The sequence below is a fragment of the Garra rufa genome, chromosome 3 (genome assembly GCF_049309525.1).
Source record: "Garra rufa chromosome 3, GarRuf1.0, whole genome shotgun sequence".
Lineage (NCBI taxonomy): Eukaryota > Metazoa > Chordata > Actinopteri > Cypriniformes > Cyprinidae > Garra > Garra rufa.
The window spans coordinates 12,586,280-12,605,448 of record NC_133363.1 but is presented as its reverse complement, the minus strand read 5'-3'; positions in this window follow the sequence as shown (position 1 = coordinate 12,605,448).

Sequence of the window (19,169 nt, the reverse complement as noted above, 5' to 3'; positions counted from 1 at the left end):
AAGGCTCCGGGGCCTATTTGTGGATGTGCTCTGGAAATCGCCAAAAGACAACGTGTTTTCGTATCGCTGAGCAATGTACTGTATCTGTTGATCTTGAACACCTGTGATTGGCCATTGCGTTCTGAATTCACTCACCTCTAAATGCCAGATTTTCCCTATACACTTGCCAGTCATCTCACTGTAAACAAGTGGTTCATTGATTATAAAGACACTTTTGCGATTAACTGAAATGACACGTTTTTAGCGATTATCAAGGAAGGGCTATTACGCACTCCTAGGCTACATATAATCCATTCAGAATTTGAATAAAAGTTTTGTTTTTCGTCCTGCTAACGGTCATACCCTGTACAAGAAGCAAAGTTTCGGGAGTGATAAATCCCTCATGAATGAAGGATTCATTTTTGAATGGGAGAAACATATAATTTTTTTTAGACATGCAGACTATATTTGAAATGTCGTGTCAAAATATTTTTAAAATGCGATTGCAATTATTTATAAAAGTATAATGACTAAATCTTGCGATTCTTTGACTGTACATTGCTATTCTTGTTGTGGTAAAAAGTTAATAGTTTTGCAGCACTGCAACAGTTATTTTATGGCCAGGAAAAAATATTTATGGCTGGTACATTTTCTCAAATCACCAACAAATTTAGTTTGTATCATGATTAATATGGCAGATATGGCAAAAAGTTTTAGGCCCTGCTTGCAAGTGTAGAAATTATAACAAAAGTATTGTAATTTCCCTACTGTAGAATAAGGTAAAATAACATACCTGTGAAATACTCATTTTCATTTATTTTACAGAATTGTTTTACAATATTAATGTCATAAGAATAATAATAATATTATATTATTATCATTATATTCTAATTTGTTTGGTTTCTAAATATACCAGTGTGAGAGTAATTTAGACTGAGCCAATAAAACAACTAAAAAGAGGATTAAGTCAATTTTTAACCTCAAGATCAAGTCAATGTACTAGCTTTTTTCTTTGTTTGTTTGCACACTGAAACTGTATTGGAGCTCTTAATTGTTCAATTCAATTCAATTCAAGTTTATTTGTATAGCGCTTTTCACAATACAAATCGTTTCAAAGCAGTTGTACAAAAAAAATGTAGGCTACTACAATATATTTAGTAGCTTATTAGTGGTGACTACTGTATGTTAAGTTGATGTACATATGGTATAAATATTAAAAACAGTAATGGTGTAATCAAAAACAGATGATGAACACTAATAGTAATGATTATGTGTTGCAATCAAACTTGTAGAAAAATGGTGTAGTGCTGTATGTTGTTTCAAGGCTGGCATCATCGGCGATCCTCTGGGGGGTTGGCATCATCTCTTCTTCTGAATCCAGGCTGAATCTTGTGTAATTCCTAGTTACCACGGGATGGAAATCCCATGGCAGAAACAGGAAAACAAATAGAGAAATAATTAGCGTAGCTGCTGTTCCAACCAAGCAAAAATTATGTGTTTTGCCCAAGCTGAAGAATGTTGATGTGCATTTGATCAGATGTAACTGAAGTACAACGTTATGAGATAAATTATGTGAATCTGAAAGTGCACCAGACCTGTAAAATGTACAAAATTTTCTTACGGGGGAGCATGCCCCAGGACCCCCCTGCAGGGACTGATGTGGGAATTCTCACTGCAAGCTGAACTCAAAAGTAGGCAGCCCTGTTAATTTTTTGTATAGGAAGTTGTAAAAGTAGCCAGCTTACATAATGTTTCACAGTCACAGTAATTGTGTATTTTGTCAGCTTATTTAGGCTAATACAATAACAACAACAAAAAAGGAATCATATGATCAGGATGTTATAAACAGAAAGTCCCAGCCAGGTTCGTTGTTGCAGTTCCCTTAAACATTTCCGATCTGGTCTGTGCGTGTTTGGTTGTGTTGTGACTATTTGCATCCAGGTTCTGTTTTTGCAGCACGTTTCTGTATTTGGTTGTGTTTTGAGTATCTGCAGAACATGTGATGTCAAACAGATGAAGATGTTTTCTTAAATTTGCAGGTTTTTTTTATTTATTTATTATATCAGCGTATATCACCGTAGTACGGTACTGGCCCAGTGACATTTATGAAAGATTTGTTCAATGCATCTGTCATGTGGCAAATGCATTACAATGCATTATAATGATTTCCTAATTTGGATCAGATGTTGCATGTGAATGTTCACAAGAGACAGAGATTAGTTGTTTGTCTTCACATTTTTTGTGGAAGTTGCCATACAATGTAAGGTGGAATTTATTTCTCTGTTGAATTGTGAGCTATACTATATTCTCTAATATAACAAATAAATTTTATTTAAAACAAAACAAAACAAAACAAAAAAACATTTATCTTCTAAATTTCTTTTCAAGAAGTTTAGAAATCAATTCCTTTCATTATGAATATTTGAGATTTTTTTTAAACACACATTTCTGTATGAATCACAGGAAACGAAACATAATCGTCACCTAGTTTTCTTATGAGTTTGGGTTGAAATGTCATGACACTATTTATACCTATTCCTCCTCATGTTGTTTTTGCCATCTGCTCCACATTCATTGTTATCTATGTTAGCCTAATCTTAACCCTATCCCTATGAACAAAGGATCTTTTGCCATGTGCTAATTATTTGTTATATGAATCTGGTCAACACAGGACCCTAGAAACATAGGAATAATTCCAGACAAATAAGATATGTGCATGTATACTACACTTTTCTTACTATAATAAGAAAAGAAATAATCAGTCAATCGAATCAGTCACAATAAGATCAACAACCTGCCTTTAGAAAATAGGGTGAAATTTAATTTTGTGACAAGTTAAGAAAATGAAGCCTATTTTTTAGAACCATAAAGATTTTGATATTATACTATGACATTATTTTCATGACAACATACTGTTCCTTGATTCAGACTTGTTCTTGATTCTTGACTTAGCATGCTATATCTTTTCAACTGATCAGACTTAAGGTATGGAAAGCCTTTTAAACACATGTAAGCTTTAATTCTAAAATTTATAATCCATCTATATACAGTCAAGCCAGAAATTATTCATACCCCTAGCAAATTCTGACTTACATTTTTTTTCAGTCGCTAACAAGCGTTTGTCCAAACAGTTGTTGCGAATTTAGCTCAAAAGGGAAATGTATATAAATAATGACAATTAATTTTGATTAATTACCATTATTTATATCAGCCGCCAGTAGTAACTGTAGCGGAATCGAATCGCCATCAATTAATCTGTTCATCTAGCGAACATACAGGGTAATTTTGGATCAACCCTAAGCAATGATATTTTCTTGGCCACAGAAAAATAACATTATTACACTAATAATGCTTTAGAGCATGTAGCTTGATCGGAAATCGTAAAGGGACATTAATTTGCAAGGCAGAATCAGAGACTCATGTAATTTGTGCACAAGAGTTTTATTAACTAACGACTAACATATAACTAATCTAAACAAACAAACATATACTCACTCATACAGGGTAGGGTAGGAGGATGGTTAGAACAGTACAGGAAAAAGGGCGTGAGGCTGAGTTGACCATCAAAGAGAACCATCAGTTTCTAATCGAAAACATAGCATACGATAGCTTTACACCAAACCTCTGTTTAGTGGAAGAAACGATACTTGCATTCGACCGAGGGTCTCGTGGAGTCTCTGAAGAAGTCCTGGATGGTTCCATTTGATGGCCGGAGTTGCAATTTCTTGAAACTCCGAGGTTGTCCTTGACTCTGTTGAGGTTAAGAGAGTCTTCTCTCCCAAGTGAGCAGTTCTGAGGAACCGCAGGCCGCACTTCAGAGCTGGGGATCCAGAAACGGCCAGGAGTGAAGATAGAGAGATGTCTGATCGTGGTCATTCTCATGATGATAAGTTCCATGGTTGGGTGAAAATGAACTCCAGTGGTGTTAGTCTGACTCTTTTCAGGCTGAGGAGAGTCCCACAGCTCCATGTGTTGAGGCCCCCCTCTGGGCCTGGGCCTGTGGAGGCACTCCCCACAGGCAGCAATCAAGTTTTCAGAAGGAACTGGTCGGAACTAGGTGTGAGCCCTTTTAACATCTAGGAAGATAACACCTCTCAAAGTGGACTTGACCAATGAGAGAGGCTGAAATTCCGAGCGGGGGGTTTCGAAATGATGTGGGCTTTTACGACCCTTTGTTTGAGAGCAAGGTATTTTGCATGTGGGTAAATTCATGTAAATCTACTAGGGATTCATGAAACTCTAATATGTTACCTGTGTATCAACATATAATATGCATCATCTTTTAGATCATCACAATACGAATTCAGAGATACTAAACATGACACGTACATAATATATCTACATGAGATATCTATCTATATCTATCTTAACACATGCATAAAACATTACACAAATAAAAAAAAAGGAAAAAGACAAGGTACATAAACCACAATGATATACACAATGAATGGACCATTTGTGTGTTCATTCATAGGAAGGTTTTCCTATAAATTAGGGAAGAGTCCATTTCAGTAGGCCAAATGTCTTTCTTAAAGTTGCTGCATTCCTTTGGATCGTAAAACTGGTGTTATCAGATAGTTGCCCTGGCAACTGAGCCCTTAAGGCCCAGTTGCTTTAATGTTGGTAGAGCTGGGGGTTGTTTCTAGAATGCCAACCTAAAGTTGGCTTCTTGGTTTTAAGGATAATTTGTTAAATGTAACAAATAACTATGTCTGATTGGTCCAGACGCTACACAGTTGTCACATTTTTAAAACTCTAAACACAATTAGCACAGCATCGGTCTTTGTGGCCATACCATTCACACATTTCATGTCGTTTTCACCCAATATGCAGTCAGTGAACACATTTCCACAATGCTTACATTTTCTTAACAGACAAGCTATACCTCCCAACAAAATTATGGATTGTTTTTGTAGTATTTACGAATGTTAACACACAACATCCCACAATAGCAAAAACAATATTCCAAACCTTAGATACAGTACAAACACCTCTGCTTCTGCAATGATATCAGTTCAAAAACAATATCAATATCAAAAATATATCTCAGCTGATAATAAACAAACAATTGAATAATTGACACACAGCTGATTTATGTTGGGTAAATTGGGCCAACCACAGCAGATTCCAGTCTGGCTTAGACTCAGAGGCAGTAATTTTTTTCTATTACATTTACACTTATACAGTAAAATGAGGACTTTGAGGAGTGATGTTTTGGAAACGGGGTTGGGGTCAATTCAGGAATGAACTCAACAATTCCAATTCAAAGAAGGACTTGGAATTGGAATTAGAATTCAACAACAATTACAGGAAACAGAGTTGGAATTGAATTGGAATTACAGGAAGTGGAATTCAATTCAGGGAAATTCCACTGAATTCCATTTACTGCTGTTTCTGAGCATATATGTGTGATTGCATGTAGAGATACATTTTAACTTTATTTATGATGCTTTACAAATACCAAGTAATGTATGAAATAGAGTTGATCAAATGCAAGTAAATAAAAATGAGAACTGTACATTATGAATTAATAATTGAATGACAATGGTGATAAGTTTCTGGATGTACTATACATTCAATATATGATTACCACATAATATATGTCTCAACTCACAAAAAGATTAGTCATGTTCATTCATGTATTTCATTCGCTTTTTATTGTATCGAATTATCATCATTTCCTGAAATTTGGCATGTGAAATGACCATGCTTAACATACTAAACATACAGTACTTTGCATTTCTTTTATATGTTTGTTGTTTATGTGATTTACAATATTTAATGTACTATAAACTAGCAACTCAAGTGGAATTTTTTTGAATTTATTTTATTTCAATTCTGTTTCCTGACATTCCAATTCCAAATCCAATTCCATTCCAGGAAGTGAATTGGAATTTACCATTAATTCTCAATTCAATTCATTTCAAGATCGCAGAGATTAGATACAGTAATTTTGTTCTTCTTTTAGACCCCCCCCCCCCTTTTTTTTTATCTGGGCTTTTTGCTGTTGTTTTTTTTTTTTGTTCAGAATGCTCTTGTGTGTTTCATGGATATTTGGTTCACTGTATACAGTAAAACTTTTTCTGTTCTATCATACCGTGTTTCTACTGTACCTCCTGTAATACAGTTTTTCTCAAATGCTAAAACACATTTCACAAATGTTTCCTCCATGTTCCCCAATGTCTAAACACAACACCCTTTTCTAAAGCCACATTAACACAACCACACCTTCTCACTTCAAAACTCAAACTTTCACACCGAAAGAGCAGCTCGAAGCTTTCAAAAATGTAAACACTTTACACATCATTACACACTACAGCAAAACAATTGAAAACACAATGCTCAATTTGTGAGAAGGTTCTTTGTTTCATAACTGCCAATGCATATTTTTAGAAACTTTACAGTAACGGATCTCTGCAGAGGATTAGGCATTTAGATTTGTGAGTTTCATATGAAGAGTATAAATCTATAGAAAATACTGCATGTACACTACTGTAACACAACTCAATGCAAAAACAGAATCTATTGCACACAACGATACTCATGAAAACATGATCAGGGTGTGAATTTTTTTTATTTACTTTATTCACACCACAATCACCTGCGGCATCATGTCGCTGAGCTGCATCGGGCCACATCACCTCATCCACATCGCAGGCTATATTGTCTCTTGCCAGGCACCGCGGGAAAAACGTCCTGGAATGGCGAATCCATCCTTGGAAGGACTCCATTGGGATGTCAACACAGGCCAGCTCCATTGCCCTTAGGAGGTTCTCTCTAGTGTATGGTTGTCTGTCATAAACCTTCCACCTCCACGATGAGAAGAACTCCTCTATAGGGTTCAGGAAAGGGGAGTAGGGTGGCAGGCAGACGTTTAAAAAGTGGTTACTTGTGGTGGTGAACCACTCTCTGATTTGGTTTGTTCTGTGGAAGCGGACTTTGTCCCAAATTATCACATAAATGTGATGTGCGGGCCCAGGATGGTGTTTTTGGCGGTCCAGGAGGATGTCTCTTAGCTCCTCTAGGAAGGTGAGGAGATGTTGGGTGTTGTAAGACCCAAGGACAGCATGCCGGTGGACAAGCCCTTCCGAACCCATGGCCGCACAAAGAGTAATATTACCTGCCCCGTTGACCAGGAACCTCAGTGATGGCTCTTTGGCCAATGATGTTTCGGCCTCTTTGCCTTCGTTTCTGCAGGTTGAAGCCAGCCTCATCCAGGAAGAGGTACTCATGAGGTCTGGCCATTGCGTCCAACTGTAATATAATCTGTGAAAATGTGAAAGTGCACCGGTGTTCAGAACAACAGTCAATCAGGTAGCACAGTATTGTCCAGAAGTAATTTAGGCCACTGAGCAACACAGTATGTTCACTAACTGTACTGTGAACATGGATGTATACCCAGTCAACAATTTGATCTCACAATGATGTCACTATGAGCTCACAATATTCTCATGGTGCGGTCACAATGTGTGTGTCACAGTGAACTAAAAGTGTAACCACACAGAGTTCTCACTGTGTGCTCATATTTTGTTCACAACATGAGGTCACTGCACAATCACAGTGCACTCATACTGTGGTCAAAATATGAGGTCACATCACACTCACTGTGTGCTCATACTGTGATCACTGTGCGCTCATACTGTGGTCACTGTGAGGTCACTGCACACTCACTGTGTGCTCATACTGTGATCACTGTGTGCTCATAATGTGATCACTGTGTGCTCATACTGTGATCACTGTGCGCTCATACTGTGGTCACTGTGAGGTCACTGCACACTCACTGTGTGCTCATACTGTGATCACTGTGTGCTCATACTGTGATCACTGTGTGCTCATACTGTGATCACTGTGCGCTCATACTGTGGTCACTGTGAGGTCACTGCACACTCACTGTGTGCTCATAATGTGGTCACTGTGAGGTCACTGCACACCTACTGTGTGCTCATAATGTGGTCACTGTTTGCTCATAATGTGGTCACTGTGAGGTCACTGCGCACTCACTGTGTGCTCATACTGTGATCACTGTGAGGTCACTGCGCACTCACTGTGTGCTCATACTGTGATCACTGTGAGGTCACTGCGCACTCACTGTGTGCTCATACTGTGATCACTGTGAGGTCACTGCGCACTCACTGTGTGCTCATACTGTGATCACTGTGAGGTCACTGCACACTCACTGTGTGCTCATACTGTGATCACTGTGTGCTCATACTGTGATCACTGTGAGGTCACTGCGCACTCACTGTGTGCTCATACTGTGGTCACTGTGTGCTCATACTGTGATCACTGTGAGGTCACTGCGCACTCACTGTGTGCTCATACTGTGATCACTGTGAGGTCACTGCGCACTCACTGTGTGCTCATACTGTGATCACTGTGAGGTCACTGCACACTCACTGTGTGCTCATACTGTGATCACTGTGAGGTCACTGCGCACTCACTGTGTGCTCATACTGTGGTCACTGTGTGCTCATACTGTGGTCACTGTGTGCTCATACTGTGGTCACTGTGTGCTCATACTGTGTATAACACCACTATGCAATAATTGTGTTAGTTCACTGTTATCTAAAATGATTCAGTTAACTCAAACTTTTACCACCACATTCTTTATTTCCATCATTTAAAAAAAATCAAACAAAAAGTCAGGTTTTTCCTTTATTTGGTTTCCTTTTCAGCCTGGTGTTGGCGTTGGACAAAAAAAATTCTACTTGGCGAATACATTCCGCGTCTGGTGTTGTTCTGGTGATTACTTTTAGCTTCTTCACCTCTATTTCATTTTGTTTGTGAAAAGACCTGACACATTCTGAAAACACAAAGAGCAAGTTTCAGTTTCAGTTTATTTATAAAGCACTATTCCTAGAACAGGAAGTTGTACCAAAGTGCTGTACAAGCAATTCTAAAATTAAAATAAAACAATAAAACAACACCACAATAAAATCCACATAATAAAACAGATGCACAAGAGCTCATCCCTCTTCACCTAAAGAAGACATATGCAGTAAGTGAATTTTCAAAAGGCTTTTAAAAGAGCCTACAGTTGGGGCAGACCTAATATAAAGTGGTAGCATATTCCATAGCTTAGGGGCAACTACAGCAAAGGCCCTATCACCCCGTTGCTTGAATTTTGTGCGCGGTACAGACAGCAGGATCCCTTTCTCTGCAGATCTTAATGATCTAGAGGGCTTATGGACCTCAAGAAGTTCTGAAAGATATGATGGAGCTAGTCCATTTAAGCTCTTATAGGTATAGACTAGCATTTTAAAATCAACTCTATCTCGAATGGTCAACCAGCCCAGGGAGGCCAAAACAGGAGAGATATGATCATACTTACGGGTGCCTGTCAAAAGTCTGGCTGCAGCATTTTGTACTGCTTGCAGCCGACGTAAAGATGCTTGGGAGACACCAATGTATAATGAATTACAATAATCAAGTCTTGAAAACACAAAAGCATGGATCAATATCTTTTTTAGTTAAAAAAGGCTTCACCTTTGCCACGAGTCTTAAATGAAAGAAAGCAGATTTCACCACTGAGTTTATCTGTTTTTCAAACTTTAAGGAGGAATCCAACATTACCCCAAGATCTTTTACCACTGGTGTACAATAGGGGTGCAGTTCTCCTAAAATAGGAAGATCACTCAAGGCAGGACCTCCAAACCAGACAAGCTCAGTTTTGCTTTCGTTTAAGTGTAAAAAATTATTTGACAACCAAGTTTTTACCTCCTGTAAGCAGACTTTAAGGGAATCCAATGATGATTTAAGATTTTTACTCATAGGCATATAAATTTGCATATCATCTGCAAAGAAGTGAAAGGAAATACCATACTTGCGAAAAATAGACCCTAGTGGTAGCATGTATAGGGAAAATAACATAGGCGCAAGAATGGATCCCTGCGGAACACCACAGTCCAATGAAGTAGATGATGAAAAGGTCTGTCCTAGATTAACTGAAAACCTTCTGTTTGTCAGAAATGATCTAAACCATTTTAACGCAATACCATGGATGCCTACCACATTCTCGAGGCGCGAGATTAAGACCCCATGGTCTATAGTATCAAAGGCTGAGGTAAGATCTAATAGCAACAAAACAACAGAATGGCCAGAATCCCTAAATAAAAATATATCGTTTAAGACTCTTAGGAGGGCAGATTCTGTGTTATGCTTGGTTTTAAAGCCTGATTGGAACAATTCAAGTGCCACATTTTGGTCCAAAAAACTCTGCATTTGATTAAAAACAGATTTTTCCAGAACTTTTGCTAAAAATGGCAATTTAGAAATTGGACGAAAATTAGACAAAACTTCTTGGTCTAAATGTGGCTTTTTGAGAAGAGGCTGGACAACAGCATGTTTCAGTGAAAGGGGCACCGTGCCGGTAGACAAACTTGTGTTTATAACAGAAAGAATACTAGGCCCAATAATATCAAATGTTTTTTTTAAAAGCCAAGAAGGAATCCTATCACCAGGACAGTTTGAGGGTTTCATCTGACCCACAATATCTGTCAATGTGGCAAGAGATAATGGTTTAAAGTATGTGAGGTAGTCAGAGCACAGCGGGACGACCAGCGAATCTTGGTTGTACTTAGCAGTATCAGACCTAATAGCTTTGATCTTGTCACAGAAATGTTTTTGAAAATTTTCACATTTTAACACAAGGTGTTAACATTACAATTTCTATAGCAGCATCCAGATGCACAAACCAAAACTTAAACACTTACTTTTCAAACATGTCAGGAGCACAGGTGGCAACACCTTCTTCCCATCTTTCCCCGTTCTGTTATACAGACAGAGAACATTGTCTGATGCTATGCTTTTTAAAGCCTGTCTCACCATCTCACCTATATTGGAGCTGCCGTGAGTTTGGATGAGATAGTGTACCTGACAAATACATACATAATATTGTCATGATTAAAATATACCAGGCTTCAACATTTCTTTTACATGGTATCTGCTGCAAAAAAAAAAACAAAAAAAAATTAAAATGTGGCTTTGTTGTAAAAATAATCGCTAAATTTATATAGTAGTACTAACATAAAGCTCTCGATAACTTTTGTCTTCTTCAAGCCTCTGACAGAAGGCTTCAAACGTTTCAAAGCTGGAGCACTGTTGTTGTTTTAAAAGTTCCTCATGGACATCTTCTTCTGTCCGCTTCATGAGAACAGACTTAACTTTTGCCAAGTCATTCATGATGACAGCTTGTCTCTGTTCCAGCATTTGAATTTGTTGGAGTATCTTAGTATTCAGATCTGAAAAATTGTAAAGTTAGATTGTTATATAGCAAAGGATGTTTTATTTCTTATTTGTATAAATAAATAATGTCTAATTGATATATCACATACCAAACAATTTCTCCATGGTCACTTTGCATTTTGTTTCCTTTGGTTCCTTCCCTGTTATCAAAATTACATACATAAGGTCAGTGAAATTGCATTTATCTAAATCAGTGATATTGTTTGTATAATTTATTTTTCTACATCAATTAAACCATTTTTTTCCCTGATCGTTTTATCCACAATGCACATGTAGGTGGTTCACATAATTGTGGGGACATTTGGTACAATGGTTCACTTTAATTGTGGGGACATTTGGTACAATGTAAAACACACACACACACACACACATACTGGTTTTTGTGGTTTAGCAGGACTTTGAGTGCCAAACCAGTTGTATGGTGGTTTAAGGGGACACACCTTTCCCAATGCCCTACAGAGATGATAAAACTATCAAAAATTTTGTTTTAGTCTGCAGATGAAGAATCTGGCTTAGACTTCCCTCTACACATAATTAAACAGATAATATGACAACCTGATATTTTGGTGGTACTTGGGGACAGCCACACCCCTCCTGAAATGTTCCCGCCCATTACATAATTGGGATTTGTAGGGTCCTACCGGTTTATAAGGACACTCATTTTACAACACACAAATCATGTCAATTCCCTGCATTACAGAGACCAATGTGTTTTACAGGGACTTGTACATACACAACACACAGACATGACGCTATGCTGCATTACCAAGACCAAGGTGAATAAAGAGTGCCGGATCATAAACACAATACACAACTGCACATCTTCCAACATTATAGGGACAGATGTGATTTACTGGCACAGGCCAATACACAGCACACTAACATGACCCTCTGCTGCATTACCAAGACCATGGTGAATAAAGAGTGCCTGATCTTAATACATAACAGAACTAAGACGACAAAAAAGACCAGTGTCAATGTGTTTTAGAAGCAATTTAATTGCACCTTTAAATAACAAAAATGTTTTTTTTTTTTTTTTCCCCTTTCAGTCTTTAGCATGTTTTATAAGCATGGCATGCCATTTTAGGGAGAAAAGTGGCATTGACAAATTTCAAAACATGCGCACTTGCTGGCACTTAGTCATTGTGGCCAATTCATTGCTTCATTACAGCCGTAATTTCAGCATTTGACCAGCACACTCTTCGTCCTCTCCGTGGGTTTTCCACTTCATCTTCGCTGTCATTGTCTGTATAATAATAATAATAAAAAAACTTTAGTAAATTGTAACTAGCTTGTACTTACAGTGGAGATCAAAATTAGAGAATGAGCTATAGTTTCCTAAATGTCAAGGTCATCGCTTAGTCCTATTTGAAGTTATCCTAACAGGAGTAGAAGGGCAGTGTTTAAGTTTATTTTATTAACTGCATTATATAATATAATAATATTAGTATAACATACATAAAGTACATACATACATACATACATACACACATACATATATATATATATATATATATAAAATGACAAACCCTATTTAACTGGCAGCATTACTCTAATTTTTACTGCAAGAGAAATTATTCATTCCAAATCTGTGATTTCTTGAATACTGCATCTTTACAATGACAGTAATTCATTCAAGTCCCCCCAAAACCTCTCCTCTCACCTTCATGAGCATGTTGGGAGGATAGAGGAGAACTGGTCTAAACTTCACATAGTGATGAGTAAGTTTAGATGGGAAATATTATGTCATGTTCAGTGAAATGGCCAGAGCGGAGTCCTGGTCTAAACCCAACTCAAAATCTCTAGAAAACCCTTAGCAAATAAAATATGGCTGAGAAACCCCCTACAGTTAAAAGAAGTGAACCAAGATCACACCAGTCCAATCTGAGAAACCAGTGATGTCCTGCTATGCAGATGTGCTCAAGTCACTCAAAACTCTAATTTTAGCTGTAATATTTCCTGCTACAGTGGTTACTGTTCCCTAATTTTGATCAGTGTTTTCCACAAAATATTTTTTCTATATATATTTTTTTATATAGCTACAGCTAATGTTCCTTCAAATTGTAAGCAATAAAGATTAACAATATATCTTAGAACAAAAAAAATCAAGTATTTATAGATGGTCTCCAATTTTGATTCCACTGTACATTGATAGTAGTATTGTAATTTTAACCCTGGTACCTTGAGTAACAGAAGTTCTCTCAATGGGCATCTCCTGAACAGCTGCAAGAAATCAGTTAAATAATGATCAGGAAACTCAGAAGTCAAACAGAAAAAACATTACAAATAACACATTCAAAAGGATATTGCCTGCTAAACATTATTTTTTTTAACTTAAATTCAAACAATCATTTATCAGTTTTTGGCTTTAAAGAGAGTTCACCCAAAAATGAAAATTCATTTTCAATTCAAGTCATTAAGTATTTGTACTTAGGTTGTTTCAAACCTGTAAGACATTTGCTCAACTTCAGAACACAACTGAAGATATTTATAATAAAAGCTGAAGGGTTCATGTCCCTCCATTGACAGCCAACACAACTACCATGTTCAAGGCCCAGAGAGCTAGTTCACGAGAGCACCACGACACATGAGTGCTGTGTTGACACGAGAGGACACGTTATCACAATAAAAGATGAAATATCTCTTTAACATGAAAATGAATATCAACTTATTGATACAGACTAGAAAGAAAATACTGACACATCCTTAATTTCAGTTATATTCTGATTAAAACGTTGCACTAAAATAGACAGTGGTTGCCATAATTTCACCAGCTAAAAATGCTTTTAAGTCAGTTATTTCTATATTTTGCTGTAGTGTGTCAGTTGGAAATATCAGTTTACATTTCCAAACATTCAATTTGCCATTAACTGTAATAATCCAGTGAGATTTTTGTTTTAACAAGGAGTCTGACAACAGCCAGTGCTCCACACAGAGATCCAGTCTGTCTGCAATGACATGAAGAAATGGAACAAACTGAGATAGGCTAAATCCAGAAGTCTTCAAGAAACCTACCTGCAAAACCACAGTACTGTTAAACGTTTTAGGTGTTTAAAATTGTGCAAAAATGCTCTAAAATGAGGACGCTTGTCAAAAACGATGTCATGAATAGATTTTCTTTATCAATTAACTTCTATTAACTAAATTAAATCATCCATGATGACCATTCTTTGCATTTAAAGCAGCTTGTGCCTAGTTTTGCAGGTAAGTTTCTTAAAACCTTCTGGATTTAGCCCATCTCAGTTTGTTCTGTTTCTTCATGTCATTCCAGACAGACTGGATGATGATGATGATGATTTGATGAGATCTGTGTGGTGCAATGGTTGTTGTCCAAATGCTTGTGCTAACAAAAATCTCAATGGATTATTTCAATTAATGGTAAAATGAATGTCTGGAAAAGCAAATTGATATTTCCTACTGACACACTACAGCAAAAGACAGAAATAACTAACTTAAAAACATTTTTTTAGCTGGTGAAAATACAAGTGTTCCAATAATTATGGCCACAACTGTATTTTATAAATATATAAAATGTTTATAAATATGTATATATTGATATATAACATATATTGTTGGTGACATACCAGCACTACTAGAAGCACCTGCCGCTCCAGCCACAGAATCATCGGAATCACTTTCATCATGATCATTGTCACCGGAATCAGTCATATTGATCTCATCTTGAAGTAAAAATGAATTTTTAGAACATGAGAAACATGTACACCTGTACTGAGAAATCAAACAACATAACCACACCATTTATGAAACCTGACAAATTACACTACGTCCTACAGTGAACATAGAGTTTCTTTAAATGTCCCTATGAGTGTTAAAAGATCTACACTGTACTGCCTACTCTAGGATGGACATACCTTCAACTTCAATATCATCAAGTGATTTGCCCTGAAGATCAGGGGCCGTATGTATAAAACTTCTAAGAAATGCTCTTAAGAGTAGTCTTAAACTTTGACTTAAGTGTCAAAAAATTCTTAGTAAGAAGTAGGACTTTTTTAAGAGTAGGAGACTTTTATAAAGAATCTAAATCTCTTTCAGTGTATTTAAACAAATGCTTTGCATTGTAGAAAATTATCACAAATTATTATTAATGCTTTGAAATCCATGTCTCCTCATTTACAGTTGGAGCAATGATGTGAACAGCTCTAAGAACTCAAAGAAAGCCCACAAACTTAAAAGTTTCTTGTTTTGCAGCATGGTTTGACGGTCAGTTGGAAAGTCAATAAACTGCCGTTAAGTTGTGGCCAAGAGAGAGAAAAAAGTCTTACTGATTTTGTAAGCATATTGCATATTTGCTTGGAGTCAATTGTTTTACTTTTATTTTTTTGATAATAATGCAGTAAAATGTGTCATATTTTTTTGGCATTGCTGTCCTACAAAGAAATTATGAACATGCAAAAACAAGAGAGGACCAACACAAAATTAATAACTGATTATGTTGTATTCAATGTCAATGGTGACCGTTTAGTGATTTTGTCACTAGATTTGTTGACGTCCTTCCCCCTTTTGAGACTTTGAGACTAAACCTTATCTAGATTACAACACTCTCCCACTGATATATTTATATTATATAGATCAGTGAACTCACCATTATGTCCTCATCGGCTACATTGTGTGACTGTTTTAACTACTTTCAATTGAAAGCAGTTAGCAACATTGATCAGTGTTTTTTCATATTTTGATGGTTTAAGTGAAATGTGAGGTCATTAAAACCCTCCACACATCACTTTTGGCCACTGATGTGTTTGGTGAGGTTAGTGTCACAATATTTAAGACCCTGCTTACTGTGTCATCACCAGTGCTTTGCTGCATTTTTACAATCTTTCAAATTTTCCAGTGAAAATAAATAAATAAACATATTATTGCAGCTAGAGCATTGATTTGTAGAGTGGATTAAGTTATTATGCTTATTACTTGGTCAATTACAAAAATAAATACATTAAAGAATGCCTGATGGTCACGACTGTATCATTTTATCAACTCCATATCATCATATAACTCCAATATGTCATATGTGTATTGTAAAGTGTGTGTTTCCTCCTTTTTGCTGCCATTGTGTTACTCCTAACTAGGTTAGGAGACCTCTCCAACTCTCTTAAATAATTTAGGAGCTGAGACCTAGTCTTAACACTTAAGAACTTTTATGAATGACTCTTTATCTTAAGTCCAGAAATAAGAATAAAATTACGTCACTCTTAGAATTTTGAAACACTTAAGACTAAAATTTGACTCTGAGAAGCTTTATACATACGGGCCCAGGCAGACATCCCTTTTCCATGGCTAGGAGTAACTTAGATATTCTAGCAAGCTGAGTAGTGACTTCTGGCAGCCTGTAAAGTCACGGTGGACGCGGATGTTATGCCCTAAGAAATCGGCAACCTGATCTAGTTCATTATTCTTCAAGTTTAGGATTTGTGAGAGAGTAGCCATGTGCTTGCGTAAATGCTTGCTATTTTTATTCCTTTGAAACATGCAACCTATGTATTTAATTGAACTGCATTCTTTTTTCCAAAACAATGGGCAAAGACACTATAAGACAATATCAAAGACATTACAATTTTTTTTGCAAAAATGTAAAATATTTTTGGTTCATTATAAAACTATGGCAGATGAATTAGACTGTGGCAGGTTACCAGAATATAGGTAAATAATAGGAAACAGTGTAAATAATTCAACCAAAATATGTGAATACCTCCTCGACTGCTTCAGTGGGGGCACAAAAGCTCTGCTCCTCACTTAAAACATGTTCTTTGGCAGGTGAGATCTGAAAACATAATTAAAGAAGCAAGGGTCATATGGAGATGTTTCTTACTATACCAAACTAACATTTCCTAAAATTATGCAATGCTCTTTATTACCTTCACCATATCCTTCTCAACACGGTCTTTATTCTCTAATTAAAATTGGTCCATCTCAGGAGTCACCTGAAATTAAAAGAAAAACAAACATTTTTTAAAGACAAAGGATTTGGAAATGGTCCGTTTCCAGTCCTTCAGTAGCAGCACAAATACTGGACTCCATTAACACTGAACACTTACAGTTTTTTTACAGACGCTAGGACACATTTCTCAATACTTAGGTCACTTTTTCAAAACTCTTCACACAATTCTCCAAACCGACTTTCAGTTTGGCAAAGCAGTTCATTTCACATTCAAAATGCACTACATCTACCAAAATACTTTATTCAGGTCTCAAATAAACTCATTCTTCCAGAACACTAGAAAAGGTTGACAGCCAACAAACACACTTTGTCACCCACAAAACACTGAGCTAAAAAACACTAACAACACGTAGCATTACACAGTGTTTTCTTGTGTAAAACAAGGACACATCTGTTTATAATTGCAATATATATTGTTTATAACTGCAATATATGTTACTGGAATGAATCTATTTCTATTTCTGGCTGGGTCCACGTTTACATCACAATACAAACCTATTCAGCAGTTGTCTCCTTTTGTAACGAAATTGAAAGAGTAACACCTGTGTAGATGTTCATCTACAATGAGAAACAGCTGTGGCTGGTTAAACTGCATTTTTAGATTTGAAACATGTTTAAAATATTGCTGTTGAATTTTGCAGTCTTATTCAGTTTTGCATTGTGTTATTGTTTTGAACATAAGTTTAACAGTTTTGAAAACAGTATGTAAGCACGTGCAAAATGTCCTGTACGTACAAAGATTTTTGGCAGTTGTTGTGTCTGAGTGAGAAAAGAATTCATGAAATTTGAGAGATGTACTTATTAAATGTATTTTGTGCCAAAACAATGATAATTGATCCTCAGTTTAGCCACATAGACTTCTGTTGTGCTCACTGTGAAGAGTTTTGCAAAAGTGACCTAAGTACTGAGAAATGTGCCCTCGCGTCTGTAAAAAACTGTAAATTGAAAGAAAAAAAAGAAAAACATTACCTTCTCTACATCTCGCACTTCAGACTGGGATAGATTGTTCAGTTCAAGAGTGGGTGGTTCAACCTCTTTAAGAGTCTATGAAACAAAATTGGACATTTGTATCATTGATTTAACAGCGTAGATCTCACAAACATGTCTTTGCTTCATATGATCATTCTCTTGCAGCACAACTACATTTACCTCATCTAGTCCCACAGCAACCGCACCACAATCATTGGTGTCTGATGACAGCTGGGTCTTAGGAGTTATCTGAAAATTAGAACACCACTTTACATACAGAAACATTTTCTCTATGAGATACAGAACAATATCAATCCAACAGAATGTGAGAAATATATCCAAGGAATAAATGCATAGACAATTGGTAATGTAATGAAATAATGATTTAAAATGACTTTAAAACCTTGCTTTTATTTTAACATGATAATGCACAAATAAAAGCACAATATTTATTTTTCAAATCAATATTTAAATATTACTCAGTGTAATGATGTCTTTTTCTGCATTACATGTGTGTTCATTACAGTACGTCAGTTTGTGTGAAGCTTTACACCTGTGTTATGAGGACCATCAGGACATATTCTTGATATCTGACTGAAGAATCTCAGTGTGTTGTGTTAGTTTGACAAAAGCCTGGTTTATGAGGACACTAGTTATTACCGGGACAGAGGTAACTCAGTATCTCAGTAATAACTAGTTCAAGCATTTCTGTGCATAAGAGAGACTATGGTGCCATAGTGCTTGTGTTAGCTGTCCTGTAGGTGATTATGACTCACTCATCTGTGCACTTAAACAGAATTAATGTCTTATTCATTACATGTGTGTTCATTACAGTACGTCAGTTTGTGTGAAGCTTTACACCGGTGTTATAAGGACACCTGTTTTATGAGGACCATCATCACATATTCTTGATATCTGACTGAAGAATCTCAGTGTGTTGTGTTAGTTTGACAAAAGCCTGGTTTATGAGGACACTATTACCGGGACATAGGTAACTCAATATCTCAGTCTTCTCAGATAG